We start from the raw sequence: 20,143 nt of genomic DNA, 5'->3' as shown, positions 1-20,143 counted from the left end.
CACGGTCACTCATACCCCCATCAACTCACACCTTGACTATTGCAATGTGCTCTACATGGGACTAACCTTGAAAAGCATTCAGAGATTTCAGTTGGTTCAAAATACAGCCTTGCAAGCTATTATGGGTGCACCAAGGTACGCCTACATCACTCCAAATCTACACGAGCTGCATTGGCTCCTAGTGGGTCTCCAGACACAATTCATGGTGTTGATTATTACCTTTAAAGCCCTACATGGCTTAGAACCAGACTACCTATGTGACCGCCTTCTACCACATACTTCCCAGTGGCCAATAAGGGCCCACAGATTTGGCCTTCTACAGGTCCCATCTATCAAACAATGTCAGCTGGTGGGGCGGCAGGGAGGGCCTTCTCTGTGGAGGTTCCAATGCTCTGGAACCAACTGCCTCCCAAGATTTGCACTACCCTCTCCTTACTGGCCTTCCAGTTAAAACCTGGCGTTTCTGGCAGGCTTGGAGCCATTAGGCTATTATCTTGATTCGGCCATGAATGTCTATGTATGGTTCTATTAAGGGTTATTAATGTACTTTAAACTGTTTTTAATTGTTGTTTTTATTGTAAGCCACCCACAGTCCAAGTGGAGTTGGGCATGATATAAATTTTAAAAATAAATAAATAAATAAATAAACAAATAAATAAAATAAAATAAATAAATCATGATACATGTCTGAACACTATGATTTAGGATCAAAGAAAGATTCATTCTTATCAAGTTGGAAATGTGCAGTATGAAAAAATGTGTATTATAATGTTACATAGAAACATAGAAACTTAGAAGACTGACGGCAGAAAAAGACCTCATGGTCCATCTAGTCTGCCCTTATACTATTTCCTGTATTTAATCTTACAATGGATATATGTTTATCCCAGGCATGTTTAAATTCAGTTACTGTGGATTTACCAACCATGTCTACTGGAAGTTTGTTCCAAGGATCTACTACTCTTTCAGTGAAATAATATTTTCTCACGTTGCTTTTGATCTTTCCCCCAACTAACTTCAGATTGTGTCCCCTTGTTCTTGTGTTCACTTTCCTATTAAAAACACTTCCCTCCTGAACCTTATTTAACCCTTTAACATATTTAAATGTTTCGATCATGTTCCCCCTTTTCCTTCTGTCCTCCAGACTATACAGATTGAGTTCATGAAGTCTTTCCTGATACGTTTTATGCTTAAGACCTTCCACCATTCTTGTAGCCCGTCTTTGGGCCCGTTCAATTTTGTCAATATCTTTTTGTAGGTGAGGTCTCCAGAACTGAACACAGTATTCCAAATGTGGTCTCACCAGTGCTCTATGTAAGGGGATCACAATCTCCCTCTTCCTGCTTGTTATACCTCTAGCTATGCAGCCAAGCATCCTACTTCCTTTATCTACTGCCCGACCACACTGCTCACCCATATTGAGACGGTCAGAAATCACTACCCCTAAATCCTTCTCTTCTGGCGTTTTTGCTGTGATGTTGTGATGTAAACTCTGCTCTTTATGTACATGAGTGAAATTTTGGTTTCATAATGGTTAGGAACAAATACCAATGATTAGAAGCCTATAAATGATTATAGTCAGAAAGTCTCTGTCCTACCAGTAAACATAAAATAGGAAACTATGATTTATTGATAGCACAATTTATTTCTCCATTAAATTAAATTCAATGAAACTATGTCTTAGCAGTTCAATCCTAAACGGAATATTTCAAAGTTAAGATTCACTTTGGGGGGAGGGGGATGGCGCAGCTTGCTCCTATGCAAATAAGTAAAAGGTAGTTTTGTAGACACTTATGCTAACATATATTTCATTTTCACTAAACATACTGTGAATCAAAATAAGCTATTCCAAAAAAATGTTTTGAACTGTCAATTTCTTTATTAAAACAGAATAATTTCGCAGCTCAAATGTTTGTTCTCCTGGAAGATGAAAGGCTGAACCAAATTGACAGGTAGAACATGTGATGGGCCTTACAGTGATTTCTATTTAGCTGTTGCTAGAGATTTAGAAGATGGCAACTGAGTGTTGGATTCTAGTTTTTATTTATTTCAAAGAAAACAGGAGAGGAAAGGTAATACACGATTTTACTTATCTTCCTTCCACAGAATTCCATCTTGCTTTGTTTCTCAGAAAAATATAATGTCAGAAAATATAATATCAAACAAGTACTTACTGAAACAAAAAGAAAAATTTCAGAAACAATCTGAAAATGGAGTGGGAGGCACCATATTCCCCTCCCTTTCCATTCAAACACATCTGATTCTTGGACACTGCCGGGCATAGTTCCCTCTAAGCTGAGCAGTGAGCAATCGCTCACTTAAAAATCATCATCAACTCAGAGTTTTCCAAACCTGCCCAGAAGCCCAGAGGGAAAGAGTGAGAGAGAAGGAGAGAGAGAGGAAGAGAGGAAGAGAGAGAAACAGATATAAAAAAGAGAGGAAGGAAAAGAGAAAGAAAAAGAATGGGAGTAAGGAAGAGAGAAAGAAAATCAAAATCTAGTTTGAAACTAGCTCAACTATTTAAGTGGCATTTTGATATTGCTAGAGTTGCCCTATTATGAGCTCACTGTTATAGACACACAGTACAGTATTTTATTTTGAAATTCTCTGAGGCAAAACAGGGTGGGTTTTTTGTTTGTTTGTTTGTTTGTTTATTTATTTATTTATTTATTTATTATTCCTGTGGCCGCTCAGACACTATAGTTTTCCGCCCCCCCCCCCCCCAAAAAAAAATTAGAGGGAACACTGCTGCCGGGACAAGACTCGGCTGTTTTCTTGGTAAGTTCTTTTTAGAAGTAGTTTACTATTGCTTTCTTCCTTCCTTTCTTCCTGTAGTTGAGAGTGAGTGACTGGCCCAAGGACACCCAGCTGGTTTTGTGCTAGGTGGTACCAGAACTCATAACCAGAAGCCCCTGGTTTCTACCCTGTTGTCTCAACCACCACACCAAACTGGCTCTTCTAATATGCCACTACTAAAAAAATAAACTTAATTGAGATCCTGCTTTCTGCAGAAGTGTTGGTCATGACCTTTAAAGCCCTACATGGCATTGGACCAGATTACCTCCGGAACCGCCTGCTACCGCACAAATCCCAGCGACACAGGGTTGGCCTTCTCCGGGTCCCGTCGACTAAACAATGTCGTTTGGTGGGCCCCAGGGGAAGAGCCTTCTCTGTGGCAGCCCCAGCCCTCTGGAACCAACTCCCCCCAGAGATTAGAACTGCCCCCACCCTCCCTGTCTTTCGCAAACTACTCAAGACTCACTTATGCCGTCAGGCATGGGGGAATTAAGATATTCCTTCCCCTAGGCCATTACAAGTTATGCATGGTATGTTTGTGTGTATGTTTGGTTTTATAATACGGGTTTTAGTTGTTTTATTAATTGGATTGTTACATGCTGTTTTTATCATTGTTGTTAACTGCCCTGAGTCTACGGAGAGGGGCGGCATACAAATAAATAAATAAATAAATAAATAAATAAATAAATAAGTAAGTAAGTAAGTAAGTAAGTAAGTAAGTAAGTAAGTAAATAAGTAAATAAGTAAATAAATAAATAAATAAATAAATAAATAAATAAATAGTACTGCATTGTACTATATAAGGCTCAAAAGAGCTCATGGCATCCTCAACTACTTGTCTCTCTTGCTGCTTCCAGCTTTTTCAAAAACCTATCATCCACTCTGGATTGCAGTAATATGACAGTAGGACCAGTCTGGATTATATTCACTACAGGGCAGGCCCTTGATTGGCAATTCCTTTGCTTCTTGTCCTTCCAAATCAGGTGGGTATACCTGGCTTTTAGGTTCAGATATGGTATTGTTCCTTCATCCTAGCCCCTATTCTTTTCCTTTGACTTCCCAGGTATTTGAATCTTCCCTCCAAGTTATTTCATTTGATATGAGCACCGACTCTTTTCCCTGTTGTTATTTATATAACCTTATTTCCTTGATGCTATCGTGAGTACAGCAAAAAGAACACATTCCACTATAGGGAGCTCATAGTTCAGGTTCACAGGATCCAAGAAGCAACATTTTTGTTATAACTTTGCAATTTCATTCCAATGTGATTGAATTATAATATAAATATTTTTTAATATTTCTAAAAGAAAAAGGAACCATTGTACTACTGTGGAAAGAAAGGAGAATATGCTTTACCTAGGTGCCCTTTGGGAAATATAAACATGGGGTGAAAGTGGCATGGCAGATGAGGTTGGGAAAAAAATGTTGATCACGAGACTTCACTGGATTGCATGAACTTGATGGACCATGATTGGATTGCCTCAAGAAAGAAGAAAAAAGGAACCAACTGGAAACATTGCAGCATAGATGTCCCAAAAGTGCTTTTTCAAAGGGCAACTAGACTTTGTTTTTCCTTGAAGATATTTTACATTTCATCCAAGAAGCTTCTTCAGTTCATGGACCAAGGAATTCTCATGTGAATGTTAATAATTATGCAATAAATGGTGACTCATGTGCATCGTTTTTTATGCAGAGGTCTGTATTTGGAGATGCCAATTTATGAAAATGACATCTACAAAAATACTTTTTTGGTGGGGGGCAATATAACCTGTATGATAAATCATTGAAGTATATTTATTTATTTATTTTATTTATTCGATTTTTATGCTGCCCTTCTCCTTAGACTCAGGGCGGCTTACAACATGTTAGCAATAGCACTTTTTTTTTAAACAGAGCTAGGCTATTGCCCCCACAATCCGGGTCCTCATTTTACCCACCTCAGAAGGATGGAAGGCTGATTCAATCTTGAGCCGGTGATGACCTTCAGATCTACAAGTCAGCTTCAGTAGCCTGCAGTACAGCACTCTACCTGCTGCGCCACCCCGGCTCATTATATGAAATTATTTTGTTAATGAGAAAAAAGCATGTACTAATTCATATACTTGAGACAAATTAGAGTCTAGTGCAGTGATGGTGAACCTATGGCATGGGTGCCACAGGTGGCACGAGGAACAATATCTGCTGGCACACAAGCCATTATACTAGCTCAGCTCCAACTTGCATGTGTGTGCCAGCCAGCTGATTTTTGGCTGGCACAGAAGCTCTGGAAGGGCATTTTTGGCTTCCAGAGAGCCTCTGAGAGGGTGGAGGAAGGTGCTTTTACCCTCTCCCGGCTCCAGGGAAGCCTTTAGAGCCTGGGGAGGGTGAAACAGGAGCCTACTGGGCCCACCAGAAGTTGGGAAACAGACTGTTTTCACCCTCCACAGGGATTGAATTATGGGTGTGGGCATTTGTGAATGTGCGATAGCGTGCATGCACGCTGTTTTGGCACCTGTTTTGGCGCCATCACTGGTCTAGTGTATAATTAATATAATATAAATATAATGACTTTAATGCTAATATAATGCTAATATCTGCGTATACTATTATTAATTTAATTTTCTTTGATTTTCCTCTGTACTTACTATTGTGTTTTCTTATTTTTAAAAGTGGAAAATTAATAAAAATATTTAAAAGAAAAATACTTGTTTACCTTTAGTTCAGAGATTCTCAAGAAATTTAAGAACATTTCAATTGGAATTCTTACCTTGATCTATTCATGTGTGGAGCTTTTTCATTAAGGCACTTTGGACTGAAGTTTTAATGCATGTCAAGATTCATTCTAAGCTACGTGCTAACCAGGGATGGAATATAACTGCAACTTCAGCTAGACTTACTGGTCACCTTGACTGTGGATAGGCTGCTGGCAGGAATTCATATGTAATCCTTAAACAGGAAAAATTAATGGTTTTATGTCCTAGGTTGCAATCAATCTTTAGCTATATTTAACATAATCATCTTTAAGGGAAACAAGCCAAAATTAAGTCTACTTAACATCTGTGAACATATCTGTCTTTTTATTTTATGTTATATCTTAACATTATCTCATTAGGTGATAATATAGTAAAAATTTCAATTCTCCTTCATTTATATATTTATAATGGATCAACAGAAGATGAAGAGTATGTAGAGTGTTATATAAAAGAGTTTTTGTGGACTAAAAATAGTATTCAGATATTTCTTAAGAAACCTGCCAGTTTGTGTAAATCAAAACTGTTAAAATGCTTCAGCTGAATATCTTTTGGAAATGTGAATATAACTGATTCGGCCTTCACTAAAGAGGTACTTGTTGAGTTAGTATGGTGAAGGTTAAGAGGAGATGAAAATCTGATGGTTTGTGCATTGTTCCACATTCATAGAGTTGTAAAATGAGTATTTTTCAGGCAATTATTCTATCCATAATTCATGGAAATAAAAGAGTGTATGGCTTGAGTATCCCACCATGCATCATTCATATCATATGTCAATGAGCGTATGAACATATAATACATTCAGACAGATGTGGGAAAAGGATCTTTTTCTTTTTATAATAATTTTTACTGAAGCTTATGAAGATAAAGGACTAATACAAACTAACATTAAAAAAGTAAAAAAAAATAAAAACTGCACGGAAAAATGAAAAGGATATATAAAGAAAGGATTCTCTACTCAAAACAGACAAGTAGAAACAACTTTAGTAGCTTGTCACATATTTCAACAAATGATACTTTTCCCCGTATCTTATTTCTTCTCAATAAACACATTATAGTCTCATCATTCAGTCCTATTTATCTAAAGTCAATTAAAAATTGCCAGGAGTAATAACAAATATATTTTAATCTTAGTCACATAAATCATTTGTTCCTTTCCTTTTAACACAACAAACACTTTTAACATGTCTAAAAATATAGAAAAACACATTTCCATATCTTATCTATTAACTATAAACAAATCTTTAAAGCCTTGTTATTCATTCCTAGTAAAAAAATGTCCATTAAGTTCTACCAGAATCATCATATATATTTTAATCTTGATCAAATAAACACATTTTTATATTGTTTCCATTTAACTTTGTCTGATTCTTAATTGCTTCAAATAGATTCCTACAAGATGATTGCTTTCTCCCATCCAAAATCCTTTCGCAAATCTAACACATCTATTTTCTAAATCTAAGATATAAAATCTATCCAAGTCATTCTTCTGATTTATTATATGCATGTCCCCCTGACTAAATGTCCCCTTTAGTCAATGTTTTATCCAGTAAAATATGTTTCTCTTCTTTTGAATGCATTTTTATAATAACATATTTTTAAAGAGTAATTTTGAGTATATTATTCTCAAATACCCTTCAATTTTGACCACAGTCAAATAATATTGCTTCATTCTCTATTAATGGGTCTCTTCTCTTTTAATTATACCTTTAGTTCATTCTGTTTCCCTGGAGCCAACCTTCAGACTCTCCTCAAATTATGTTTTGCTTTTCTATTAGTAATACTTTCTCACAAGATGATTTCAGTTAGTTTCAAAATCTTCATGTTTTTGTAAAATTTTAAACATCGCATAGAGGTAGTGGACATTTCAAGTACAGTGGTATTTGGAACATAAGAACATACCAAGAACCATGCTGAATCAGGCCAAAGCCCATCGAGTCCAGCATTCTGTGTCCACAGTGGCCCACCAATTGTACATGGGGATCTTGAGCAGAAAGAGAAGGCAAAACCCTCCCTTTCCCTTGACCCCTTGGCAAATGGTACTTAAGGGAATCCTGCCTACCTCAGCCAACATAGAGGCGGCACTTGGACATCTGTTTCAATAACCACCGATACACTTGGCATCCATGAATCTGTCTAATCCTGCCTTGAAGCTATCATGGCTGACTGCTGTCACGACCTCTTCTGGAAGTGAATTCCATAAAGCAATGACCCTCTGGGTGAATAAATATTTCCCTTTATTTGTCCTCACTTTCTTACCTCTAAGCTTTAGGGAGTGCCCCCTCGTCCTAGCATTGTGTGATAGAGAAAATAATTTTTCTCTATCCCCATTTTCTATCCCATGCATGATTTTATACACTTCGATCAAGTCGCCCTTTAAACTTTCAAGGCTGAAGAGACCAAGGCAACCTGGTTTCATAAGGGAGGTGCTCCATTTCCTTGATCATACTTGTTGCCCTTTTTTGCATCTTTTCTAGTCCAATTATATCCTTCTTGAAGTGGTTTCATAAGGGAGATTTCTAAGCTAGCACTTCAGGGAATGCTGTAGTCACACTCTCTCAGAAAAAGCAATATATAAATTTAAACAGTTAACAATAAACCTGATGTAGAAATATTGAAATATTGAATACTAACATTGCTTTCTAGGTTCATACTCAAGGAATCCTCAGGAAATCAAGCTTTCTCCCCATTCTTCCAGATCAGGAAATAAGGAAAGAACATTCACGTGCAATTTGTTCTAAGACTCATGTTCCATTCCCCATTTCAAAAGTTCTATTCTATTCTATTCGAGTTAACCGAGCATCACAAGGGACAAATATTAATGTATCTGAGCCAGCAAAGGGCAGCCATTTGCGGCCCTACTGGAATGGTCGGGGGGGGGGGAAGGCGTGTCTACGCATGCCTCCATGTGTGTGCATACACCCTTCATCTTTCTGCACATGCACAGAGGCTGAAGCGCATGCACCATTTTGCCAATGGTGTGTTGTTTAAGTGTATTTCTGACTACTTTCATTTCTGACCGTGCCCTTTCCTTAGAACAGTGAGATGACGCTGGAGGGAACGTGGGGTGGCAAATGACCTTTTTCCAGCGTCTGCTTCTTTCCCACCCTCTCTGGATCATGGGGCAGCGTAGCCCCAGGCAGCCTCTCAGTTCGGGCACCTACCGATGGTGAGCTTCTTCTCTCTCATAGTGAGGACGCGTACCCAGGCTCTGCAGAAGCCCCGTCGTCATCATTCCCCAACCGCCCACGTCCCCCGAGTTGAGTTAAAGCCTCATTCTTCTCCTGTGATCGCTGGTGGAAAGGGGGGATAACAATCCTCCTCTGGCTGGGGCCACGGGAGAGGCTGCCTTGCAGGGAACTTACAAGCTGACCTTTTGAACATAGAGGGGGCTTTGCCAAGAGTTTGCGCTTTGGGCTCTCAGCCTGGTTTGCATGGCCTGGCAGCCAAGCCAGATTGCTATGGAGCTGCGGGTGACAATGCGGAAGGGAGACGAGGGAAAGCAAATGAAAAGCGGCACCTCCCCTCCAGCTCCTGCTGCACAGCTGTGCTGTCTACCAAGCCTGGAATTGAAGTGCCCCAGCCATGGCCCTGCTTTCCTGTGGCCCTCCTGCTGCCTAGCCTGGCCGAGGGTGGGCAAGCAGTGCCTCAGTGGTTTCCTTCCCGGACTCCTGTGGTTCCTTGGCAGGCGAGTGAGTGGCGGACAGAAGCAAAGTACCAGCCAGCATGAGAAGCTTCGCATGTGGCACCTGGCCCAGGCCCTGTATGCGCTGCACCACTACTTGCCTGTCTTGATGGCACCAGCCGGCCAGTGCCTGATCAAGGAGGAAATGCTGTGCCTGGCCATCCGCTGCTTGGCCAGGAGATGTTCCAGCTACCCCGCCTTGTCCTCGCTGGCTGTGAGCGCTTGAGACCCGCTTTGTGGAGCGGCCCGGTCAGGTGATGACAGAAAACGGCCCTAGATTGGCCTGGCCCCAGATGCTTCCCCAGCCATTGGGCAGCCATGCCCCCCTGCTGAGATCGGCTCACCAGATTTGGACTTTTCTGCAGCAGCGGGGGCCAGGGAATAGTCAGAGTGCTCTCCTCTGAGCGACATCCTCTCTCTGACACTTCTGCACAAGTAAGACCACCTCCCTTGTTCCCTTGTGATCCGCAACGTCTTACCTGTGCAGAAGTGGTCAAGGAGGAGGGAGGATCTCAATTGGTGAAGGGGTGCTCTGTCTGTTCCCCTCGCCCTCTGAGCAGGGGTAGATTTGGCCGGGCCTTTAGGGCTGTGCTCCTGAAAGCCACAACTTGATTGGGGCAGCTGCCATCGCTGCTCCAAGAGATGCCTGTGGTGCGGGAGAGCACAGCAGGCTGCAGGGGATGCTGTTGCTGCTGACTGGGGCAGAGAGATTCGGCTTCTGTATATGCACAGAAGCCGAATCTCATGTGCACGGTATGTGCATGGCACATGCACGGTGGGCGGCGATGGAGATGTGCGTACAACTCCATTTCCACCAGTGGAACGGCATTCCACGCTGTCCTGCCAGTAGACACCCCTGACCTGAGCCATAAATCATGTTTCCTAGTTCCTAAAACAAAAAATAGATTTAATGTGTGGCTTCCAGAATGTATTGGATCCTAGAGGCCCATGGTTGTCATGGCCATCATGTACTTTGGAGCTGCTAATGATCTTCTCCTTAAGGAAGGCAAGTTGAAATTCTCAAAGAGAGATCAGCCTCAGAGACTCCACTGCCAAATTGTGTGATGAGGTTCAGCAGGCCAAACAAAGGAAATTGCCTTAAAGCAAGGCAGGCAGTACAAAGAGAAATGTACGTATTGTATATCTATAATAAAGTAAAGCTGATATTTAAAGACCCTTAATGCCTAAATGAAAACTCCATCTCTTCTGAGTTTGGATCTGGCACAAAATCCAAAATCCAGATGGGCACATCTCTGAAATGAGGAGATCCCTATTTATATGACAAAGGACTGTCCACGCTGCAGAAGTCGGCCTGAGTCCCCTGGAGAAGGGTGGTCTAGAAATTTGAATAATAATAAATCACTCAGCCCAATGCATCTCTTGAGTCTCCAAAAGGTTAAATGTGATGCTAACTGTTGAAATCCACCTTGAAATCCCTGCATCCAGTTATTTAGCCAAACAGGTTTTCACATTTTTTAAATCACTTTAGTTTTCATTAGAAAGAACTCAATCACTGTTCAGCACACTCTTTGTGCCGTTTTTATTAGCATTCAAATGCTTCGCTTACTGGAAAGAGGCAAAGAAGGGAGATAGAGATAAAAATGAACACATTTTCTCCACCACTATCCTTGAAATTTTTTGACCCTCCTCTTGTTTCCCCTCCTCCTCAGATTAAAAATATTGGGTGGTTTCATCAATAAAAGATAGTTCAGTCAGTACCGCTATATCAGAAATACAGAAAGAAAATTGATGAGCAAAACCCAGCATCAAATATGCGCGGAACCTGCAGAATAATTGCTTATACCGCATGTCAACGTTCTGCTTTTTTCCTCCTTTATTATTGCTATTGACAATTTGACTTTTTATCACTATTTTACAATCTAAATGGGTTGCTGGCAAGGACTCTGATCAATTCCAAGAGCCATATGTCAAAATTCTGCTGTTGGCATGGCAGCCATCAGCCTCCTGCCCCTTCTGTTTTTTAAAACGCAAAATGAATGTGGGACACATGCCGAATTAATCTAATTAAGGTTTTTAGTTCTCCCGGAATTCCATCTACCAGAATTTCAAAGCATTAGGTTGTCAGTGTGTGATAATGTTCTATGTCCAGCTGTGAAATAATATTGAGCTGAATAAAGAAAAGTGTTAATTTTTACTTGCCTTTTATTTTCCAATTATTTAACAACTCAGTAACAAGAAGAACAAAAGCCTTTGTCTCTTTCCATGTGAGTATTTGACATGATTCAAAGATTGTCCAACATTTATACTTAACTAAATAGCTCCTATCTTTCCAATAAGAATTGCCAACATTTTTGTGTATCCACAGTAAATATCCTTACTGTGGCATCACTTTCATTGAACAAACTAGAATTCAGTTTTAAATAAGTATACTTATGTTGCAGGGAAAATGCCACAGTAACAGAGTTTGAGTGTTTACTGATTCAGTGCCTGCTGAGCACAAGGGCTGGTCTGAGGAAGGAGCTGATGTGGGGGTTGGAAACAATTGGGGGAGACTTCATAGAACAGTAACAACAAACCTTTTTTTTTCTCAGGTGCCAAAAGGGTGTATGCACATGTGATAGCATGTGTGTGTGTGCCCACGCCCATAATTCAATGCCCTCCCCCCATGCTTGCATGTGCAACTCACCTACGCTGCCTCTCCTGTGCATGCATGCAAGCCTCACTGAAGCCTTTTGACGTCTGGTAGGCTTATTGGCCATTTTTTGCCCTATCCATGCTTCAGGAAAGCCTTCAGAGCCTAGGGAGGGTTAAAATGGCTCAATGTCCCTATTGGAAGTTTATCTCCAAACTTCTGGTTGGCCCATAGGCTCTGGTTTTTTTGCCATCCATGTTCTTGGAGGCTTTCCTGAAGCTGGGGAAGGCATAAAATGGCCTCCCCTCCCCTCCGAAAGACCAAAAATCAGCTGGTCAACACACATATGTGTGCTGGAGTTGACATAGGGCAAAGCTTAGTGTGCCCTAGGTTTGCAATCACAGTCATAGGATAACAAAGAGAAACCTATGAGAATGCATCTCCTGTATTACTCTCATCAAACAAATTTCCCCACCTTCTATGGTGGAACTCAGCTTATTGCCTGGGGAAAGAAGAATGCTGGTCCTTGAAGCTGGAAATCCTTTTTCAGAAGGAAGGGAGGGAGGAGAGGAGGAAGGAATAAGTCAGAGATTACACAAGTAAGGAGTTGCACTCGGACTTACTGTTGGTGCAAGAGCAGGAGATCAAGTCCCAGACTATCAGAGCAGCTGACTCCTTGGTTAGTCCTATTATTTTGAAAATTATGTTAGGGTTTTGATTTGGACTGCTTAGGCTTCAAACAGCTTTCAACCCTTATCCCTGATTGCTGAAGGCATCAGGGGGCACAACCTTCAGTAGTTTTCCCATATCTTTGGAGACTCTAGTTTTGATTTTGTTACTCACTTTCTACTTTTCTACTACCGGTTCTATAGAACAGTGTTTCCCAACCTTGGCAACTTGAAGATATCTGGACTTCGACTCCCAGAATTCCCCAGCCAGCATTCACTGGTTGGGGAATTCTGGGAGTTGAAGTCCCAATATATTCAAGTTGCCAAGGTTGGGAAACACTGCTATAGAAGATAAGAGACCTTCTATAAGAGATCTTTTCATAAGACCTTCATCCATAAGAGCCAAAGAAGCTTCTTGGATAAGAAGTGAAAAGTCTTCAAAGAAAAACCAGAAAGTCCAGTTGCCTCTTGATAAAGCACTTTTGGGGACATGTTTTAGTTTATAGTGCAATCTTAGTTTAATTACTTCATGACTTCCAGCTTGATCTTTGTGGCATCTTGGTTATGTACAGTAACGTTTAATTTTTCACAGCTACTTTTCTCTAAGAAAACACTGCATTTCGCTCTCCTTGCCTTATTTTTTTTCTTCCAAATACACTGTTTTATTTTTTTATTTCTGCACACAGTAGGGAGAGTTATTGCCTTTGGTCATGTTTTAAACCTGTCTGATGGTATCTTAAACTAGTGACTGAGTACCAGTGATTGTTTGGTGCTTGCAATATGTCTTTTTGGAAAGGGCCTTTTCTCTTAGAAAGCTGTAATGGTAGAAAAAGAAGATGAAGGAATTTTATTAGCCTCTTCAATCAAAAGTTTTTCTTTCTTTCTTTCTTTCTTTCTTTCTTTTTTTCTTTCTTTCTTTCTTTCTTTCTTTCTGAAAAAATATAAAATTATTTGCTTTTGTTCCATTACAGGTTTTCAGGCAATGAGCAATGTTATTTTCATTCTATTCCTTTCTTCTTTAGTATTAACATTTCTATCAAATACTCAATTTTTTTATGGCCAAAATATCCTCAGTTACATTTGATCATCCAAATATTTTTCTAAATATCTTTTTTGTTTCTGCAAATGTTAGTTATTTTCTAAGTCTGCTCTACTCGCTCCATGTCTCAAATAGTGCTGTTCTAACCATTCAGTTTTTGATACATACGACATCTTAGTAGCCTGTTATTTCTCCTAGGAATTCAGAGCAGTGAATACCTCACTTCATGATGTCATCTCTGCAGCACAATATGAAAGAAGGCCACTCCTTACTGCATCTACACATATGTTCTGTCTGGGTCCCTCCAGAGGCAAAACACCAACCCAAAAAGAGAATCCAGACACACTGGTAAAAAGCTAAGGCAGTTTATAGAATTCAAAGCAAACACAGGTAACAGAAAATGTCCTTACACACAGGAACACGCTGAAACTTCAAAGATGTTTCACGAAGGCCATGAAGTAAAACAGGATTCTTGCTGTCAAAAACAATGCTGGAGATAACAAACATACACCTCCCCCAAGTCTTCCAGTCTTCTAGGCCACAAGCCAAGATCAGACACGCCGAGAAGCAAAGCAGGGTCACAGAACTTCCAGTTGATAATGCTCCACATGGCTGAAAAGGCTTGCCTGCCTTTTAAACCCTGCTGAGGAGAACCACACCCAAACCCAGCTGTTGCCAATTCAGTGATGCAAATACCTTTCTAATTGGTCCCCTCTCTGAGCTGCACGTCGCTGTCTCATGTCAATTATAGCCTGTGCTTCCTCATCCAATGAGGCCAGGCTACTGGCTCGGGAGAGGCCCCCCCTGGGGCTCTCAGGCTGCTCTCCCTCATCCTCTTCCTGACTTTCCTCTCCCCCGTCTGCCTGGTCCTCCCCCTCCTGTTCACTGTCCTCCTCCTCTGGGCCTGGATCCAGCAGAGACGCAGCCGGTCCCTGAGCAGCCTCAGGCTGAATCACAACACCATACCAGTTGCTTTTCCATTTTTCCTGGCATGTTTCTTCTGTTAAAATATTTTAATGTTTTAGCTTGCAGAACTGCTTTCCCCAGTTTTTAATAAAGTATCCTAAGTAGATATTAACTATAATTAAACATGGCAAACTGCTGCCTTCAGCATGTTTCCCTGGATCTGGTCATACCTTAATGATTTGATGCTATGGTAAAAACTATGGCATTGGTATAACTTGGGACAACCTTTCTAGAGGAGCAGGATTAAAATGTTTCTGAAGGGAATTGTATAGATAATTATTTTTTTCAAATAGTAAATTAGAAACACTTAACTCAGGAGCAGCCAACTTTGGGGGGTAAATGAAAACTTTTGTATCATTTAAAAAATGGCTGTTATGAATAGACTTAATCTGTTGCTCACAAAATACTAATTTACAGAAGGCAAATCAGTTTAATGTCTCTCCCATCCTCAGGTCTACAAATGGCTCCTTATCATCTTCATTTATGTTTATCTTTTTATTCTTCCAAATCAAAATCCTTCACTGTTTATTTACTTATTGTTAGAGTTGAAAGGGACCATGCAGGTCATCAAGTCCAACCCCCTGCCTGAGCAGGAATCCTAAAGCACTCCAGCCAAGTGGCAGTCCAATCTCCTCTTGAAAGTATCCAGAGTTGGGGAGTTCACAACCTCTGCAGGCAGGTTGTTCCAATGGTTGATCGCTCTGACCATCAGGAAGTTCTTCCTTACTTCTAGGTTGAATCTTTCCTTGGTCAGCTTCCAGCCGTTGTTCCTCGTTCGGCCCTCTGGTGCTCTGTAGAATAGAGTGGCCCCCTCCTCTCTGTGGCAACCCCTCACATAGCTGTATACAGCTATCATGTCCCCTCTGGCCCTCCTTTTCTCAAGGCTATCCATGCCCAGTTTCCGCAGTCTCTGTAACTAATATCATTCCTTTACCCATAGCCATATATGGGTAAATGTAAATGTCCATATTGTCCAGAGCAGTGTTCCTTCTAATTTTTTTTGGGGGTGGGCGGAAAACTATATTGTCTGAGCGGCAGTCCCTTCGGGACTGGGCGGCACAGAAATAATAAATAGATAGATAGATGGATAGATAGATAAACAAACAAATAAAAAACCCACCCTGTTTTGCCTCAGAGAATTTCAAAATAAAATACTGTACTGTGTGTCTATAACAGTGAGCTCATAATAGGGCAACTCTATCAATATCAAAATGCCACTTAAATAGTTGAGGTAGTTTCAAACTAGATTTTGATTTTCTTTCTATCTTCCTTACTCCCATTCTTTTTCTTTCTCTTTTCCTTCCTCTCTTTTTTCTATCTGTTTCTCTCTCTTCCTCTCTTCCTCTCTCTCTCTCCTTCCCTCTCACTCTTTCCCTCTCGGCTTCTGGGCAGGTTTGGAAAACTCTGAGTTGATGATGATTTTTAAGTGAGCGATTGCTCACTGCTCAGCTTAGAGGGAACTATGGTCCAGAGGACTTCTTGTAGATAAAAATAATATCTACTGCCTCATGTATCCCTGTGGCCAGTTAGGTCCCACAGACTCGGCCTTCTCCAGGTCTCATCGGCCAGACAATGTTGACTGGTAAGGCCTATGAGAAGAGCATTCTCTGTGGCAGCCCTGGCCCTCTGGAATGAACTCCCTCCAGAGATACGTACTGCCCCCTCCCTCCTGGCCTTTTGTAAAGCTTTAAAAACCTACCTTTGCCGGCAGGCATGGGGGCCATGAGTGATGAGACTGTCTCCAGCCGATATGAGATATGATTGGATTGGATGAATGTGCGTGAGTGTACATGGGGTCTTTTAAAAGGTTTTAGTAAATTTTCATATTTTATAGTTACTAGATTTCTTATATATTGTTATATTTAATGTTGTACGCTGGCCTGAGTCGCCTCGAGAAGGCCGGCATAGAAATCTAATAAACAACCAACCAACCAAACAAACAAATAAATAAATAATGCTGTAGACTTGAGACTAGCTTTGCCGCTGCTGCCGCCACCATCATCATTCATCATCTATGATTGGCTACTATAATGCAGCAGCTTCCCAGTACATAGGAACCACATTCCAAGGAGAAGGACAAGAGAAGAGACAGCACAATACAGAGATGAAATGTGGGAATAGGAAGAGATTTAGGATAGCTATTCCCTACAATCTCCTAGGTTATATCCATTACATTAGGGTGGCATAGGTTTAGTCTATACGGTGTATGTCAGCGGTGTCAAACTCAATTTCATTGAGGGATGCATCAATGTTGTGTTTGACCTTGGGGGCCTGGGGTGGGCATGGCCAATTTGACGTCACAGGTGTCAGGGGTGTCTGGAATGGTTTGCCAGTAAAAATGGGCTCCCAATCTCCGTTTTTGGCTGGGATGGCCTCCTGCAACCATCTGCCAGCAAAAACAGAGCTTGCAGCCCTTGTGAGTTCAGTTTTTTCTGGCAGATGGTTGCAGGATACCATCCTAGCTGAAAACAGACATTGGAAGTTCATTTTCACTGACAGAGGTACCTCAGGCCAGTCCTTTGCTGTTTCCAGGGTGCCCCTCAGGCCAGATATAACCACCCTGTGGACCAAATTTGGCTCACAGGCCTTGAGTTTGATATCCCTGGTGTATGTAAATAATGAATTTTGTAATGGTGGCAAATTTCTGATTAAAAATTAATATTTGGCTGGATTATGTTATGTAGCTCTTGTCTAGGCCTAGTATTAACTTACCTTCTTCCTGTGTTTTCAAGGCAGTGAACTTAGCCTGTTGTCCACCTCTTCCTCCTTCAAAAGGAATTAAAAACTCAGATGGAATAGTAATAGTTATCATCCAGGGGCATGCCAAGAACTACACTGGTCACTTACTACAGGCTTCATTAAACCTTTATGTTCCAGTGATAAAAGCCTTTTCCTTTGTTAAAATGTATTTTCCTTAAACATAATCTTAGCTAAACCATAGGCCTGATTAAAATAGACATAAACAAGTAATAACTTTGCTTTTTTTAATCGTTGGCTTGCAAGACAATTCAATTTTCTAATCTCTTTTTGTTCCTGTTGCATTTGGTTAGATTCTTTCTGAAACCTGGTACTAAGAGGCTCTACTATTAGCTTGAGACTCCAGCCTCTACTCAGTGATCCTTACAAATAACAGTTATAGGTTCCAGATCCTTTTTCAATACAGGTTCCTCAGATAGTAAACCTGACCATCCTCCATCTCCAAAATCTGTTCCCTTCAGCTGCAATTCTATCTCCTCAAGTTGTTTTTTCCCAGTCTGATATTAAACTTATATTTTCCTTTAAAAACAAAACCCCAAACAAAATGTGATGCGTCATGATCCTTGTGATACTTCTAATGAAATAGTGTTGTGTCCTTGAATAATCCAAATGGCAATTTACTGTCTCCTCATTATATCTAAAGTGTGAGCCTGAAATCTCTTTTCTATAGCAACTGTAACCAAGGCAGCCACATTCTTTCCTGTCCAATATAGAGCCCTGAACTCTTCTTTTTGCTTACTTGGATACATCATGAGCATACTGAGAATGCAATGATCCATGAGTTCAGTTCTCTGCATGGGCTTGAAGACCACAGAATATTCAATTCAATTCGATTTATTAGATTTGTATGCCGCCCCTCTCTCAAGACTCGAAGAATAACTACTGGACAGGATGAAACCAGTCAAGTATTGACTCCTGGTAGTCAGTATAATGAAAAATGGTGTACAGGTTGTCCTTGACTTATGACCACAATTGAACCCAACGCTTATGCTTGGGTCTTGCCTCCCAAGGACAATTCCATCTGTCCGTCCATTACCCTGGGGGGGGGGGAGAATCATTGACCCCCTCAGAGAGGGTTCGCAACTTGGGCATCCTCCTTGATCCACAGCTCACATTAGAGAAATATTATTCAGCTGTGGCGAGGGGGGCGTTCGCCCAGGTTCGCCTGGTGCACCAGTTGCGGCCCTATTTGGACCGGGAGTCACTGCTCACAGTCACTCGTGCCCTCATCACCTCGAGGCTCGACTACTGTAATGCTCTCCACATGAGGCTACCTTTGAAAAGTGTTTGGAAACTTCAGATCATGCAGAATGCAGCTGCGAGAGCAATCATGGGCTTCCCTAAATATGCCCATGTCACACCAACACTCCGCAGTCTGCATTGGTTGCCGATCAGTTTCTGGTCACAATTCAAAGTGTTGGTTATGACCTATAAAGCCCTTCATGGCACCGGACCAGATTATCTCAGGGACCGTCTTCTGCCGCATGAATCCCAGCGACCAGTTAGGTCCCACAGAGTGGGTCTTCTCCAGGTCCCGTCAACTAAACAATGCCGCTTGGCAGGACCCAGGGGAAGAGCCATCTCTGTGGCGGCCCCGGCCCTCTGGAACCAACTCCCCCCAGAGATTAGAATTGCCCCCACCCTCCTTGCCTTTTGCAAGCTACTTAAAACCCACCTCTGCTTCCAGGCATGGGGGAATTAAGATTCCTTCTCCCCCTAGGCCTTTACAATTGTATGTATGGTATGTTTGTATATATGTTTGGTTTTTTATATTAAGGGGTTTTTAATTCGCTTTTAGTATTGGATTATTATTGTATACTGTTTATGATTGCTGTTAGCCGCCCCGAGTTTTCGGAGAGGGGCGGCATATAAATCCAATAAAACTAAACTAAACTAAACTAAACTAAACTAAACTAAACTAAACTAAACTAAACTAAACTAATTATGTTGTTCAATGAGACATTTAAATGACTTTTGCCCCATTTTATGAACTTTCTTGCCACAGTTGCTAAGTGAATTGCTGCAGTTAATACCACGGCTGTTAAGTGAATCTGGCTTCCTCAGTGATTTTGCTTGCCAAAAGGTTGTAAAAGGTAATCGCACGATCTTCTGACACAGCTACGGTCATAAAGATGAGTCAGTTGCCAAGCATTTGAATTTTGATCATGGGGATGCTACAAAGTTTAAGTGTGAAAAGCGTTATAAAGTCATTTTTTTCTGTTCTGTTGTAACTTTGAATGGTCCCTAAATGAGCTGTTGTATTGTATAAAAACAGAGACATTCTCCCCATTCCAACAAGCATATGTCTGTGGGTATGTGTGTGTTTAAACTATGCAAAAGCTTATACCTGTATGCATGTTATAATGTAATACTTGCGTACGAAAGGTAAATTGTATATATACCACTGACAGACCTTACTGAAGAGTCACTTTGAAACCACATGATTTACGGTTCCTCAACACTTCACTTCTAACATATCTTACAGGTGGGACTCAGAAATTAAGGTCAATGAAAATGGTTGCAGTGGCTTTAAATGGCATTTTCCCCATCCCCCATAAATGCAGATTATTTATTTTGATTATGAAAGAAAATATACTTTAGAAAAGTTAGCATCAGCTGTAATGGATACTAATATTGGAGGAATCTTGGGTTTCAAAGAAAATCCAGCAGGTTTTTAGGTTGGTGTCTTCATTCTGAGAGAAAATGAAAGTTCATTGTCATGGCATTTTAATATTTGCAATTCTATTTGCATATCTGACTCTCTTTGTTCTTGCTTCTGAAGACAAATTCTCCTTCTCAATTCCCCTGCCTGACTTAGTTTATTTGAGTCATCCTTAATAGGAAACTAGAATCTGAGCAATCCATCTTCCCCTTTCTCTCCCGAGCTACTCAATAGTGTTAAAGTTACAA

This window comes from Erythrolamprus reginae, chromosome 1, assembly GCF_031021105.1.
Source record: "Erythrolamprus reginae isolate rEryReg1 chromosome 1, rEryReg1.hap1, whole genome shotgun sequence".
NCBI classification, from domain to species: domain Eukaryota; kingdom Metazoa; phylum Chordata; class Lepidosauria; order Squamata; family Dipsadidae; genus Erythrolamprus; species Erythrolamprus reginae.
The sequence above is the reverse complement of the archived record's forward strand: the minus strand, read 5'-3'. Positions refer to the sequence as shown.